The sequence below is a fragment of the Budorcas taxicolor genome, chromosome 3 (genome assembly GCF_023091745.1).
Source record: "Budorcas taxicolor isolate Tak-1 chromosome 3, Takin1.1, whole genome shotgun sequence".
NCBI lineage: Eukaryota > Metazoa > Chordata > Mammalia > Artiodactyla > Bovidae > Budorcas > Budorcas taxicolor.
In genome coordinates this window covers 52,235,595-52,251,054 of record NC_068912.1, presented here as the reverse complement: position 1 = coordinate 52,251,054, position 15,460 = coordinate 52,235,595, and the positions used below count along the sequence as shown (strand labels likewise).

The following is a 15,460-nucleotide window of genomic DNA, read 5'->3' as shown; positions in this document are numbered from 1 at the left end:
TTTGTTTGCATTCCAAAATGGCTCTGTTAATATTTAGACTAAATCGACTATGTCTAAGTCAACTCAATCAAAGTGCTGTTAAATATCTTCAGGGCAGAGTAACTTACAACATCTTTAGTGGTAACTGCGAGAACGGGAATAAGAAGGACAGAGAAGGAAGTAAAAAAAAAGAGAGAAGAAAAAGAAGGGCAGGGGGAGGGAAATCCTTAGGGAGCTTTGAAAACAATGTCCCCTCTTATTAAAACATTTTTCCAATCTCATTAAGATTTGAGCAGATGGAAACCACAGAATGTCTGGGTATGTTCCAATGGCCCTTGAGTTTCTTTTGTACCACCACCATGCCCAGATTTCACACCCCTTTAGAAATTCGGCTCTGACTGAAACACAGACAATAACCAAATTATTTTCCTCTCTTCTCTAAACATAAATGAGAGCTCCCATATGGTGAATGTATATTCACCATAAATGTGAAATTGCTTAGGAAGTATCCAGGACAATCTCATTAATAGAAAGTAGAAATATTCTGGTTACCAATTTCTAGAAACACAAAATTAAGTCTGTAGGATCAAGGCTGCTAGTTGTTATCCAGTATCCATTCTCTCTATTTTTGTAATGAAACCACTGAGTTTTAGCTGCTCAGAATAAAAGCTACACTTACCAATCTGCCTTGCAGCTAAGTACAGTCACATTACTGACTCTGGTCTGTGGAATCTGAGCAGAAGTGATGTATGCACCTCTTGATCTACCCTTAAAAGGGAAAGGATCTACTGTCCATGTTTTTTTCCCCCTTTTTGTACTAACTGAAATGTAGAAGTGATGCTGAATAGTTTTAAGCAATGTGTACATGGGAAATACCTTGTGGCAACAAGAAAGAAGCAGCCTAGATTCCTGGATACTCACCAGGTCTCCTGAAGCAAAAAGCTACCTTTTAGCCCTGGACTGCCAACCACCAGACTGTTATACAAGATGAATACATTTAAGTCATTAATTTGGGTCTCAATCTAGGTAGTGTTCCTATATTCTGAAACAGACCACTATGCCAATGAATTAGACAGAAGAATAATAAAAATAGACTAACTCTGAAAATCATGTTCAAAAGAATGCAAAGAAACTCAGATGTAGTCAAAATATTAGCATCGCAGGTAAAAAGTTGAAATTTAAATATAAAATTTTAAATTTATTTACTTATTTTTGGCTGTACTGAGTCTTCATTGCCGTGTGATGGCTGCTCATCACAGGGGCTTCTTTTGTTGTGGTACGTAGGCTCCAGGCACGCAAGCTTCAGTAGTTGTGGTGCACGGGCTTAGCTGCTCTGCAGCACATAATATCTTCCTGGACCAGGGACTGGGTCCATGTCTCCTGCATTGGCAAATGGACTCTTGGCACAACAGGGAAGCCCCTTATATTTAAATGTTTTTAAAAGGCTGACGTGCCATTTGAGGATTGATAACAGAAAACTGAAATTGGTAAAATTGGTTTAAAAAAATAGCAAGTAATGTTCAAAAGTTTAGCAAAAATATCAGACGAAATTAAAAAATCTTATCACAGATGAGATGTTAAATTTTTGCCCTAAACAAAAGACATGGATATTTTGAGTTGATAACAGTTTAAAATTAAAAGCTTCTGCACAACAAAGGAAAATATAAGCAAGGTGAAAAGACAGCCTTCTGAATGGGAGAAAATAATAGCAAATGAAACAACTGACAAACAACTAATCTCAAAAATATACAAGCAACTTATGCAGCTCAATTCCAGAAAAATAAACGACCCAATCAAAAAATGGGCCAAAGAACTAAATAGACATTTCTCCAAAGAAGACATACGGATGGCTAACAAACACATGAAAAGATGCTCAACATCACTCATTAGTAGAGAAATGCAAATCAAAACCACAATGAGGTACCACTTCACACCAGTCAGAATGGCTGCGATCCAAAAATCTGCAAGCAATAAATGCTGGAGAGGGTGTGGAGAAAAGGGAACCCTCCTACACTGTTGGTGGGAATGCAAACTAGTGCAACCACTATGGAAAACAGTGTGGAGATTCCTTAAAAAATTGCAAATAGAACTGCCATATGACCCAGCAATCCCACTGCTGGGCATACACACCGAGGAAACCAGAATTGAAAGAGACACATGTACCCCAATGTTCATCGCAGCACTGTTTATAATAGCCAAGACATGGAAACAACCTAGATGTCCATCAGCAGATGAATGGATAAGAAAGCTGTGGTACATATACACAAGGGAGTATTACTCAGCCATTAAAAAGAATACATTTGAATCAGTTCTGTTGAGATGGACGAAACTGGAGCCGATTATACAGAGTGAAGTAAGCCAGAAAGAAAAACATCAATACAGTATACTAACACATATATATGGAATTTAGAAAGATGGCAATGATGACCCTGTATGCAAGACAGCAAAATAGACACAGATATGTATAGCGGACTTTTGGACTCAGACGGAGAGGGAGAGGGTGGGATGATTTGGGAGAATGGCATTGAAACATGTATACTATCATGTAAGAATCGAATCACCAGTCTATGTCCGATGCAGGATATAGCATGCTTGGGGCTGGTGCATGGGGATGACCCAGAGAGATGTTATGGGGAGGGAGGTGGGAGGGGGGGTTCATGTTTGGGATCACATGTACACCCGTGGTGGATTCATGTCAATGTATGGCAAAACCAATACAGTATTGTAAAGTAAAATAAAGTAAAAATAAAAACTTTTTTAAAAAATAAAAAAAGAAAAGAAAAGATTTGAAATCCTTCTATTCCAACTAGTGAAAAGGAAATGAGGATTTCTGGAAAAAATCACTAATTTCAACTGTGCATTTAACATCTTAATAATATTTATACTTTGTTTCATCAGTAAGAAAGTATAAGGAAGGATCAAAAAATAAATTGACTAAACAATCTTAAAATGCTATAAAATGGGTAAAGTGAAAAATGACAGAATCAACCACACCACATAATAAATTTGTTTATTTTTAAAAAAATAAAAAAATAAATTTGTTTACTTTTATAAATAAATAAAGTTCAAATGTTCTATTTGAGAAATTGGGAGAGAATCCTAAAGACTCAAAACATTGGAAAGACAGAAATGTCATTGAAAAGTCTGAAAATAAATTAATGTATACTGACATTTAAAAAAATACATATTATTGATATGACAGAAAGAGGATGAAAGTGGATGCAGATAGAGATAAGAATAGGGGTTACTGAACGTGAGTAATGGTATGAGCTATGAATTCAACTTCAAACTCCCTGATTTGGAGTGAGGGCAAAGGTGACCAGGTTTCTCACATTTTATTCTTGTTCAGCACATAGTGAAAGGTTCTTATTTTTAAAAAATATTTAATTCATTTATTTATCTGGCTGCATCAGGCCTCAGTGGCAGCACGCGGGACCTTTTGTTGCAGCTCATGGACTCTCTAGTTGAGGTGCTGGTCTCAGTGGCTGCACAGCATGGGCTTAATTGCTCTGTGGCATGTGGGATCTTAGTCCCCCTCAGGGATGGAACTCGCATCCCCCACATTGCAAGCTGGATTCTCAACTGCCGGACTACCAGGGAAGTCCCTGGAAGGTTTTTAAGATAGAGAGTTTCCCAGAATTGAAATAGACACATGTACCCCAGTGTTCTCAAGAGGCAGGTCAGGTGGTCTGGTATTCCCATCTCTTTCAGAATTTTCTACAGTTTATTGTGATCCACACAGTCAAAGGCTTTGGCATAGTCAATAAAGCAGAAATAGATGTTTTTCTGGAACTCTCTTGCTTTTTCCCTGATCCAGCAGATGTTGGCAATTTGATCTCTGGTTCCTCTGCCTTTTCTAAAACCAGCTTGAACATCTGCAAGTTCATGGTTCACATATTGCTGAAGCCTTGCTTGGAGAATTTTGAGCATGACTTTACTAGCGTGTGAGATGAGTGCAATTGTGCAGTAGTTTGAGCATTCTTTGGCATTGCCTTTCTTTGGAATTGGAATGAAAACTGACCTTTTCCAGTCCTGTGGCCACTGCTGAGTTTTCCAAATTTGCTGGCATATTGAGTGCAGCACTTTCACAGCATCTTCTTTCAGGATTTGAAATAGCTCAACTGGAATGCCATCGCCTCCACTACCTTTGTTCGTAGTGATGTTTTCTAAGGCCCACTTGACTTCACATTCCAAGATGTCTGGCTCTAAGTGAGTGATCACACCATCGTGATTATCTTGGTCATGAAGCTCTTTTTTGTACAGTTCTTCCGTGTATTCTTGCCACCTCTTCTTAGTATCTTTTGCTTCTGTTAGGTCCATACCATGTCTGTCCTTTATCGAGCCCGTCTTTGGATGAAATGTTCCCTTAGTATCTCTAATTTTCTTGAAGAGATCTCTAGTCTTTCCCATTCTGTTGTTTTCCTCTATTTCTTTGCATTGATCGCTGAGGAAGGCTTTCTTATCTCTTCTTGCTATTCTTTGGAACTCTGCATTCAGATGGGTATATTTTTCCTTTTCTCCTTTGCTTTTCACTTCTCTTCTTTTCACAGCTATTTGTAAGGGCTCCTCCGACAGAGGATGAGATGGCTGGATGGCATCACTGACTCGATGGACGTGAGTCTGAGTGAACTCCAGGAGTTCGTGATGGACAGGGAGGCCTGGCGTACTGCGATTCATGGGGTTGCAAAGAGTCGGATATGACTGAGTGACTGAACTGACTGACTGACTGACCCCAGTGGTCACTGCAGCACTGTTTACAATAGCTAGCGTATGGAAGCAACCTAGATGTCCATCAGCAGACGAATGGATAAGAAAGTTGTGGTACATATACAGAATGGAATATTACTCAGCTATAAAAGGAATGCATTTGAGTCAGTTCTAATGAGGTGGATGAAAATGGAGCCTATTATACACAGTGAAGTAAGTCAGAAAGAAAAACACCAATACAGTATATTAATGCATATATACAGAATTTAGAAAGATTGTGAAGACAACCCTATATGCAAGATAGCAAAAGAGACACAGATGTAAAGAACAGACTTCTGGACTCTGTGGGAGAAGGCGAGGGTGGGATGATTTGAGAGAATAGCATTGAAACATGTATATCACCATATGTGAAATAGATGGCCAGTCCAAGTTTGATGCATGAAGCAAGGCACTCAAAGCCGGTACACTGGGACAACCCAGAGGGATGGGATGGGGAGGGAGGTGGGAAGTGGGTTCAGGACGAGAGGACACATGTACACCTGTGGCTGATTCATGTCAATGTATGGCAAAAACCACCACAATATTGTAAATTAGATTCCAATTTACAATAAATAATTTTTTAAAAAGAGAGCTTACAAGATTTTTATTTTAAATATGTTAATCTGTTTTCAAAAGTAATCTTGTGTAAAAGTCCAAAGTAAGAAGCAAGCAGGAAGCAAAATATTCTTCCTAAGGCTGAAGTAGTTGCCCTGACTCAGGATTTCAGCTGCCCAAATTCTTTGGCTTTCTGAACCTCCCTTCTCAAGCTCCAGAGGGTTTTTCACAGGAAGGAGTTCCTTAGTGTCTTAGAGGTTCCATGAGGGCTCATTTAAATGCCATATATGTGCTGTTAACAGTTTGCTGTACTCATCAGTGATAGCATTCATATCTATTTGCCTTGATAGCAAATATTTATTTCTTAGTAAAAGGAAATGGTAATCCTTTTTAGCCAATATTTAGTACCCTTCATTTTGGTAAAGATCAGTTTAAATGAAGTGCTGTTTTTCCATGATAGATGTACTAACAGCAAGCATTAATTTCTCTTCCTGAAAGTAGATACGGAGTTTCCTCCCTTCAATCTCTCCATTTGAAAAGTATTATTTAATAGTGACATTGAATATTTGGTTACGTTCTGAATAAGAAGTTGTTTAAGCCTTTTATTTTTGGTTATCAAAAGAGGACCAAAAAAATGCTTTACATCTTTCTAACTTTTAGCATATTTTCCAAAGATGTCTCTCTCTTTCTCATCCACTTTTAAAACATGATTAGCTATCTACAGGGCGCTAAGTTCTGAGTCATTCTCTATATTCAACCACTTATTCAGAGTATTACTGTTGCCTTGGTTTTTGTTGTCTGAGGACCATTTTGAAGATGAATCTGAACACTGAGTTCTGAACAATCTTCTGGCCAGACCCAGAGCCACAGTGTATATTACAATGTAAGACTTGTTAGTAGTGGAAAAAAGAATAGAATATCTTTCTACAAATGTGTTTATATTTCCTGGTAGAAGACAATAACTTCTTTAATATGAAAAGTATGTACACCTTCTTTATAATTTTTATAACCCACAATTAATATGAAATCTTACCCAGGTAGTGCTAGTGGTAAAGAACCCTCCTGCCAAAGCAGGAGACATAAGAGAAGAGGGTTTGATCCCTGGGTCAGGAAGACCCCCTGAAGAAGGGCATGACAACCCACTCCAGACTGTAGCCTGGCAGGCTACAGTCCATAGGGTTGCAAAGAGTTGGACACAACTGAAGGAACTTAGCAAACACGCAGGCACTTATCATCATTAGGAAGAAAGTGTAAACATAATTTCCATGCCAAAAAATAGAAAAGAAAAACATGCTAGATCATGACTCAGCTAAATGTTTCACAACAATTTGTGTTGATAAATTATTATCATTTGGTAAAATTAAGAATTTTATGATACCACTTTCCAGTTTATTCAGTGCAAAATTTTAAACCACCAAAACTGGCATCATTAATGCTGCAAACGTTCCTTCTTTTCCCAATTTGTCTGGCCTTGGTATACTATAATGCTCCCTGGAAATAAAACTTCAAGAGTGAGGAGAAATAAACGGGGTCCAAATTTTTCTGAGTCTGTAGCACTTTTATCATAGTGTTCCTGGAACAGGAGGAGAGTGGGGATAGACAAAAACTGCTTCAAGGAACTAGCTACTTTGGAACACTAAACCACAGTCCCTGAGAACATTCTATTTTAACAATAGCCACAGAGCCCTTTCTAAAGAATTGCCTCATCTTTAATATTTTAAACCCAGTGCCTTAAGTGATATACTGGTTATTTTCCTCTCTCTGGATGATTCCTACTTTGATGAGTAGCTTTATGTCTCTGAGTTTCAGTAGATGGTCTGCAGGGTATGGCAAAACATTTCACGTTTGGTTGCTCAGATTTCTATACACTTCTGACAAGCTGTTGGATTTATGGGCCAAGCAAGAATTTCTCTGAATGTGCTTCTTTGTTCTACCTTGGGGTTTAAAATAATTTTCCTATAAATCCTCAACCTTTTTTTTTTCTTATTGGAAGTGAATAAAAAGCAAACAGAATCCTCATTATAGCTTACTTTTCACCTAAGCAGTACAAAAGAAGATCTTTCAAAATCCATAATCTTTATGACTGAAAGTTTATGGCTTTCAGTTTCTTACAAATGGAAGTTTGTATTATAGAAAAACTAACTTGAGAGAGTGTTTTCCAATGTTGGTGTGTAGTAGATGCTTAACAAATTCACATTAATTACTTTCTTTTGAGACCATCAGGAGGTTTTTCCTTCTTCTATCCACAGAATTATTATTACGCTAAAGTTATCCTTAACACTCTCACAGACTTGGAATAATTATACTTAATAAGCATCTGCATGTGTGCATGCTCCAGTCACATTCGACTCTTTGTGATCCCATGGACTATAGCCCACCAGATTCCTCTGCCCATGGGATTTTCCAGGCAAAAATACTGGAATGGGTTGCCATTTCTTCCTGCAGGGGATCCTCCTGACCCAGGGATTGAACCTCTGTCTCCTGCATTGGCAGGCATATTCTTTACCACTGCACCACCTGCGAAGCCCCAGTGAGCATCTGACTACTACTATATTCTGAAATTGAAATTTCAAAGTCACCATGGTGTTTATTATTGGCAAGAGGTAGCGGGGAGCAGCACAGGGTGTGGCTGGTAGCATGGGCTTTGGCATTGCTGAGACCTGTTTTGGAGGTTAGTGCCCTTAGATAAGTCACTGAACTTCTCTGTACATCCATTTCCTCACCTATACAATGGAAGAAAAAAACACCCACCTCAAAAGGTGATGGTACAAGGATTTACTGTATAGCACAGAGAAGTATACTCAATATTGAGTATATCTCTACTATAATGGTAGAGAAAGCAAAAAGAATATATATATATGAATAACTTTATACTGTAAACCAACAGTATTATAAATCAACTAAATTTCAATAAAAATTAAAAAACAGAAGCCTCCCCAAAAAAGAGGTGTTGGTAAAGACATAAAATTACGCATATAGAGCCTAGCCAAGTAACTTACATTGCGAGCATTGTTATTATTATTGTCATTATTATCAAAACCTGAAGTATCAGAGAATAAAAATAGCCCATTTTAATATTTTATAAATATTATGTCTCCTATATATATATTTATGCTAAATTAGCACTTTCTACATGTGCTACGAAGAACATGAGGAAACTTATTTTCTAGAAAATATACTGATGAATTAGATCCTACAACTAAATTATCAAAAATTATTTTTTATATATTTACATGTATATGCAACCAGGATAAACACTGAGGGGAAAATGCAAAAACAAAAAATCCTGAGTCTTCATGTAATATCCACTCAATCCTTCTAAAGTTCTGAGTTGAATAACAATAGTTTAATTTTTCATCTGGCTTTTAAATTTATGCTGTAATACATTTTTACTGTTCACCAGAAATGATATGTTATCCCTTGAAAAGAGCTAATTGAAGGCCATGTTACATTTCTTATTACTCTTTGTTTTAATGAGATTCTATAAACTTAATAAATGAAATTAATTAGTCTACAAGATTATAAAAACCAGAGTAAAGCAAAAGACAAGTTAAAAAAAAAAGTCTTCCTAAAACATGCATATCAATGATAAACATTATCCCCATTTAATCTTATAATATCATCTAGAGATTTTAATATACTGGCTTTTGACTCTGTCTTTATTCCTTGTAGCTAAACTTATCCCATCCCAAATAATCTTTTTTAGGCAGAACTTAACCCTTACTTCTTCCCTTTCTTCTGATACTTTTTGCTACTGCCTTACTGCTAACTTTTGCCATGTTTTCTCTGGAGCATCTTGTTTAACATCAACCCAGCACATCATTGCCCTAAAATCTCCTCTAGTTTTTTCCTCACCTAGATAGGCTGGCTTAATTCAATCCTTCCTTCTTTTTTCCTCACAAAATATATAGCATATACAAGCACACTTCATTCTATTGCACTTCGCTTTATTGTGCTTCACAGACACTGCATTTTTTAAAACAAATTGAAGGTTTGTGGCAATCCTGCATTAAGCAAGTCTATCTTTCCAACAGCTTTTGCTCACTTCATGTCTCTGTGTCACATTCTAGTAATTCTCACAATGTTTCAAAGTTTTCATTATTATATTTGTTATGGTGATCTGTAATCAGTGATCTTTGTGTTACTATTGTAATTGCCTTGGGACATCACAAACCATGCCCATATAAGACAGTGAACTTAACTGATAAATGTATGTGTTCTGCCTGCTCCACCAACCAGCTGTTCTTGAATCTCTGTCCTCCTCAGGCCTCACTATTCCCCAAGGTACAACAATATCGAAATTATCAATATTGAATTATCAATTGATAACCTACAGTGACCTCTAAGTATTCAAGTGAAAGGAAGTGTTGCATATCTCTCACTTTAAAGCAAAGGCTAGAAATGGTTGCGCTTAGTGAGGAAAGCATGTGGAAAAGCTGGACCTTTTGTGCCAAACACTTGGCCAAGTTGTGAATGCAAAGGAAAAGAAGAAAATTAAAAGTGCTACTCGAGTGAACACATGATGCTCATTTTCCATTCTGAAAATTCTAGGGCCCTAAAAATCAGACTAAATCTATTCTGCTTGTACTCTATAAAAATAAAGCCTGAATGAAAGCACATCTATTTATAACATGGTTTACTGAATATTTTAGCCCACTGTTGAGATCTATTATTCAGAAAAAAAAATTCCTCTCAAAATATTACTGCTCAGGACTTCCCTGGTGGTTCAGTGGTAGAGAATCTGCCTTGCAATGCAGGGGATACAGGTTAGATCCCTGGTGGGGAAACTAAAACCCCACATACTGCAGAGCAACTAAGCCCACACCACAACTAAAGAGCGCATTCGCCGCAATGAAAGATCTTGTGTGATGTAAGGAAGATCCTGCATGCCACGACTAAGACCTGACACAGCCAAATAAATAAGTGAAAATATTACTGCTCACTAACAATGCACATGGTCACCCAAGAGATCCAAAGGAAATGTAAAAAAAAAAAAAAAAAAAGTAAAAAAAAAATAAAATAAAATAAAGGAAATGTACATGCCTGCTGAGTTGCTTCAGTCATGTCTGACTCTTTGTGACCCTAGAATTCTTCAGGCAAGAATACTAGAGTGGGTTGCCATTTGCTACTCCTGGGGATCTTTCCATCCCAGGGATCGAACCCATGGTTCTCACATCTTGCCTCATTGGCAGGTGGGTTCTTTACCACTAGTGCCACCTAGGAAGCCCCATAAGGAGATGTATAATGAGATTAATATTTTTTCATGTCTGCTCACACAACATCCAATCAAAGAGTAATTTTGACTCTCAAGTCTTATTATTGAAGAAACACATTTAATAATGCTATAGCTGCAACAGAGAGTGATTCCTATGATAGATCTGGGCAAAAGAAATTTAAATCCTTCTGGAAAAGATTTCTCATTTCAGATGCCATTAAGAACACTCATGATTCATGGAAAAAGGTCAAAATATCAACATTAGCAGGAGTTTAAAAGAGCTTGATTCTAGCCTTCATGAGTGACTTCATGAGTGACTTCAAGACTTCAGTGAAGGAAGTAATTGCAGATGTGGCAGAAATAGCAAAAGAATTAGAATTAGAATTGGAGCCTAAAGAGGTCACTGAATTGGTATAATCTCATAATAAAATTAGAATGAATAAAGACTTGCTTTGTATGGAGGAGAAAAGAAAGCAGTTTCTTGACACAGAAACTACTCCTGGTAAAGATACTGTGAAGATTGTTGAAATGACAATAAAAGATTTAGAATATTATAGCAGTGGGGTTTGAGAGGACTGACTCCAATTTTGAAAGAAGTTCTACCGTAGGTAAAATGCTACCAAACAGTATCACACACTACAGAGAAATCATTCATGAAAGGGAAGATCTATTGATACGCAAACTTCATGGCTGTATTATTTTAAGGGATTGCCACAACCGCCTTAACCTGTAGCAACCACCATCCTGATCAGTCCCAGGTGGTAAAGCCACCGTGGTGGCTGAGATGGTAAAGAATCCACCTGTAGTGCAGGAGACCAGGGTTCAATTTCTGGTTTGGTAAGATCCCCTGAAGAAGGAAATGGCAACCTACTCCAGTATTCTTGCCTGGAGAATTTCGTGGACAGAGGAGCCTGGCAGGCTACAGTCCATGCGGTCACAAAGAGTCAAACATGACTGAGTGACTAACACACACACCCTGATCAGTCAGCAGCCATCAACATTGAGGCAAGATTCTTCACGAGCAAAAACATTATGAGTCACTGAAGGCTCAGATGATGGTTAGCACTTTTAGCAGTGAAGTGTTTTAAATTTAAATATATACACTGTTATTTTAGACACAATGCTATTGTACACTTAATATGCTCTGCTGCTGCTGCTGCTGCTAAGTTGTTTTAGTCGTGTCCGACTCTGTGTGACCCCATGGACTGTAGCCTACCAGGCTCCTCCATCCATGGGATTTTCCAGGCAAGAGTACTGGAGTGGGTTGCCATTGCCTTCTTAATATACTCTAATATAGTAAAAACATAACTTTTATACTCACTGGGAAACCAAAAAAATTCATGTGACTAGCTTTATTATGTTTTTGCTTTATTGCGATGATCTAGAACTGAATCTACAATATCTCTGAGGCATGCCTGTATTTTCCTGTGTGGATACCATTTCTGCTGTTCATTATTTTGTGCAGACCGTATTTCCCATCTGGTGCCATTTTCATTCTGCCCGAAGGACTTCCTTTGGCATTTCTTGAGTGAAAATCTGCTGCTGATGAATTCTCTCATCTTTTGTATGTCTGAGAAAGTATTTATTTTGCCTTTGAAAGATATTTTCACTGCTTATAGAATTCTGTTTGACAGTTTTATCCCTTCAGACTTTAACGATGTTGCTCCACCATCTTCTCACTTGCATTATTCCCAGTGAGAAATCTGCTGTCATCTTTATCTTTGTTCTTGTACATCATAACATGTCCCTTCTACTCCCAAACCCCCGCCTTTCGGCTACTTTTGTGATTCTTCTCTTCATCATTACGGTTGAGCAGTTTGAATATGATGTTTTTTGCGTAATTTCTTTTTGTTTGTTTTTTTTTTTTTGCTTTGGCTTCACTGAGCTTCTTGCTCTGTGGGTTGATGGTTGTTTATTTATTTATTTTTTTTTTTTTGCCAAATTTGGAAAAGTTTGGCTGTGATTTCTTCAAGTATTTTTTTTTTCTTTCTTATTCCTCTCCCTCTCTCCTCTCCTCTCCTTCAGCAACTCCATACAGGTATATTAAATTGCTTGACTGTTTAATTTTAAAATTCTTTTTTATCTTTTTTTTTTAGATTATTTGTATTAATATCTGTGAGGTCACTAATTTTTTCTTCTGCGTATCTAATCTGTTGTTAATTCTATCTAGTATATCTCTACCTCACATATTGTTTCATCTCTAGACGTTAGATTTAGTTCTCTTTACATTGTCAATATCTCTATTTCACTTTATGATGATAGAAACACAATTATACCTGTCATTTTAATGTCCTTGTCTACTAATTCTAACTCTGTGTCATTTTTAATTCATTCATTTTCTTTCCATTACAGGATATATTTTCCTATTTTTCTGTATATCTGGTAATTTTTAATTGGATCCATTGTAAATTTTAACTTGTTGTATCCTACATATTTTTGTATGTCTATAAACATTGTTGGATTTTGTTAAGTTACATGGAAACAACTTGGTCCTTTTGTGTTTTGCTTTTTGTTAGAAGCAGAGTAGTGTCCAGTCTAGAGATAATTGTTCTCCTCTGTTGATGCAAGTAGCATTTATATTCTCTGCTTACTGCCCCATAAACTTCGAGGTTTTCCTCTCTGACTGGTATGGAATGAGCATTATTTCTAGCACTATTACTTCTGATCCATTAGGCGGTTCTTTCCCAGCCAAAGACACGTGTTCCCTGGCCAAAGGTAAGATTTTCACCTTTCATGGTTGTGCTTATCAGTACTCAGCTGAATACTTGAGAGGATCCTCTACCAATCTCTGGAGTTCTTTCTCTGATATCTCTCTTCTCTGTAATTCTCTTTTCTGTAAACTCTAGCTGTACTGATCTCCCTACACTTTCAGTCCTATCTCCTTAACTCAGGGATTCTTTCAGACTCCATCTGGATTCCCTCTTCCTATGCTGGAACCTGGAAGCTCTCACTGAGCATACCCTACTCCTCAAGTCATGATTGGAACACAAAACATATATAGAGTTATTAACTTACTAGCTCTGAAACCTATAGAGACTGGGGTGCTCCTGATACAAGGAGACCAGAATCTCATTCTCTAAGTGGGCAGATTCCTAGGTAGTGTTCTTTTTGATTGTCCTGTATTTACAGAAGCAGGGAAAAGCAACTGGAGTGGCATAGAGAAAAGGTTTTAGAGAGTAGCAGAGTAAGAATTCATGAATTCCCACTGGGTCAAATACTGGGATAGTAGCAGTGTTTTAGCCATCTTGCTGGTGTTCCAACTAGATGGGAATTCTGCTAGTTGACATAACTCCAGCAGCAAGAGGCAATCCATGGGGTTCACCATCCTTGAGGGTGTCAAGGAAGTGGGTCCTCTGAAGAATCCCACAATTGTCCCCACCAGAAATAACAATCAGACATCTGTCACAGAGGGTACAAATGTCTGGTCAACATTAGCCAGAGAAGCAGTGATGCACATCAGTTTCAGTAATGGGCTCAACTAAAAGACTCATGCACTTTTCCTTTCAACTTTCTCCCCTGCCCTCAAGCCCAAGAGAGCTTGAAGAGGGAGAGGAGGGCATGAAAAAGCAGCTCTTGTGTCCCTGTCCCTGTCCCTTGAGCCACAATCAAGTCAGGGCTGGGGAGGAAAGAAGATGACAGGATTTTAAATTGACCAGATTGATTGTTTAATAACTGAAGGTGACTGGGAAATTATGTATTTGCCTAAGATTCTATTCAGAGAGCAATGGTTGGAGAAAAATAAAGTCACTTAACATTTATTCCCCAGTAAGTTCAAACTGCTAGATAAATTGATTACATTTCTACCCTCAACACAGAGCTCCCAGTGCATAAGAACTATTTGCTAAATTAATCAATTAATAGCCCCTGATTATTTGTAATTGTAATTCTTAGATGATGTAAGCACATAAAGCAAATTAAAATCGGTAAGGACTAAATGTTAGCCATTAGGCAGCTGCCTGGATTTTCCAACATTTAGTTTGATCAAAGAAACTCAATTATGTGAAATTGATTTTCAAATGAATTCACCTGTAATACAGGAGACTTGGTTGATCCCTGGGTCAGGAAGATTCCCTGGAGAAGGGAATGGCCACCCACACTATTATTGTGGGGAGTTCTATGGACAGAGGAGCCTGGCAAGCTCCAAGTCCATGGGGTTGCAAAGAGTCAGACATGACTGAGCAACTAACACTTACCTAAAGTCTATCACTTGCTCAAATGTAAAAGCAATTATTTAAAATTTTTATTTCTATTATAAAGTCAGGTAGTTTTGTGTTATTTTTCATTATTTTTAATAAATTTATCCCTTTTCCTACAGTAGGGGAAACAATATGCTTTTATGAAATACTATCTAGGGCTAAGGTGATATATATGTGACAGTTCTTTGTCATAAAAAGATAAGTGACCCATTAAAATTTACCCCACCCCAATTTAGCAAAAAGTAAACCATATTGATCATGATGGTGTGATCACTGATCGAGAGCCAGACATCCTGGAATGCGAAGTCAAGTGGGCCTTAGAAAGCATCACTACGAACAAAGCTAGTGGAGGTGATGGGATTCCAGTTGAGCTGTTTCAGATCCTGAAAGATGATATTGTGAAAGTGCTGCACTCAATATGCCAGCAAATTTGGAAAACTCAGCAGTGGCCACAGGACTGGAAAATGTCAGTTTTCATTCCAATCCCAAAGAAAGGCAATGCCAAAGAATGCTCAAACTACCGCACAATTGCACTCATCTCACATGCTAGTAAAGTAAAGCTCAAAATTCTCCAAGCCAGGCTTCAGCAATACGTGAACCGTGAACTTGCAGATGTTCAAGATGGTTTTAGAAAAGGCAGAGGAACCAGAGATCAAACTGCCAACATCCACTGGATCATGGAAAAAGCAAGAGAGTTCCAGAAGAACATCTGTTTCTGCTTTATTGACTATGCCAAAGCCTTTGACTCTGTGGATCGTAATAAACTGTG

At 37.7% G+C, this 15,460-nt stretch overlaps 1 pseudogene; it reads left to right on the top strand.

Moving 5' to 3' along the window:
* The first annotated feature begins 9,802 nt into the window (after nt 1-9,802).
* On the top strand, nt 9,803-11,531 carry LOC128045561 (tigger transposable element-derived protein 1-like; annotated as a pseudogene).
* The last annotated feature ends 3,929 nt before the right edge of the window (nt 11,532-15,460 follow it).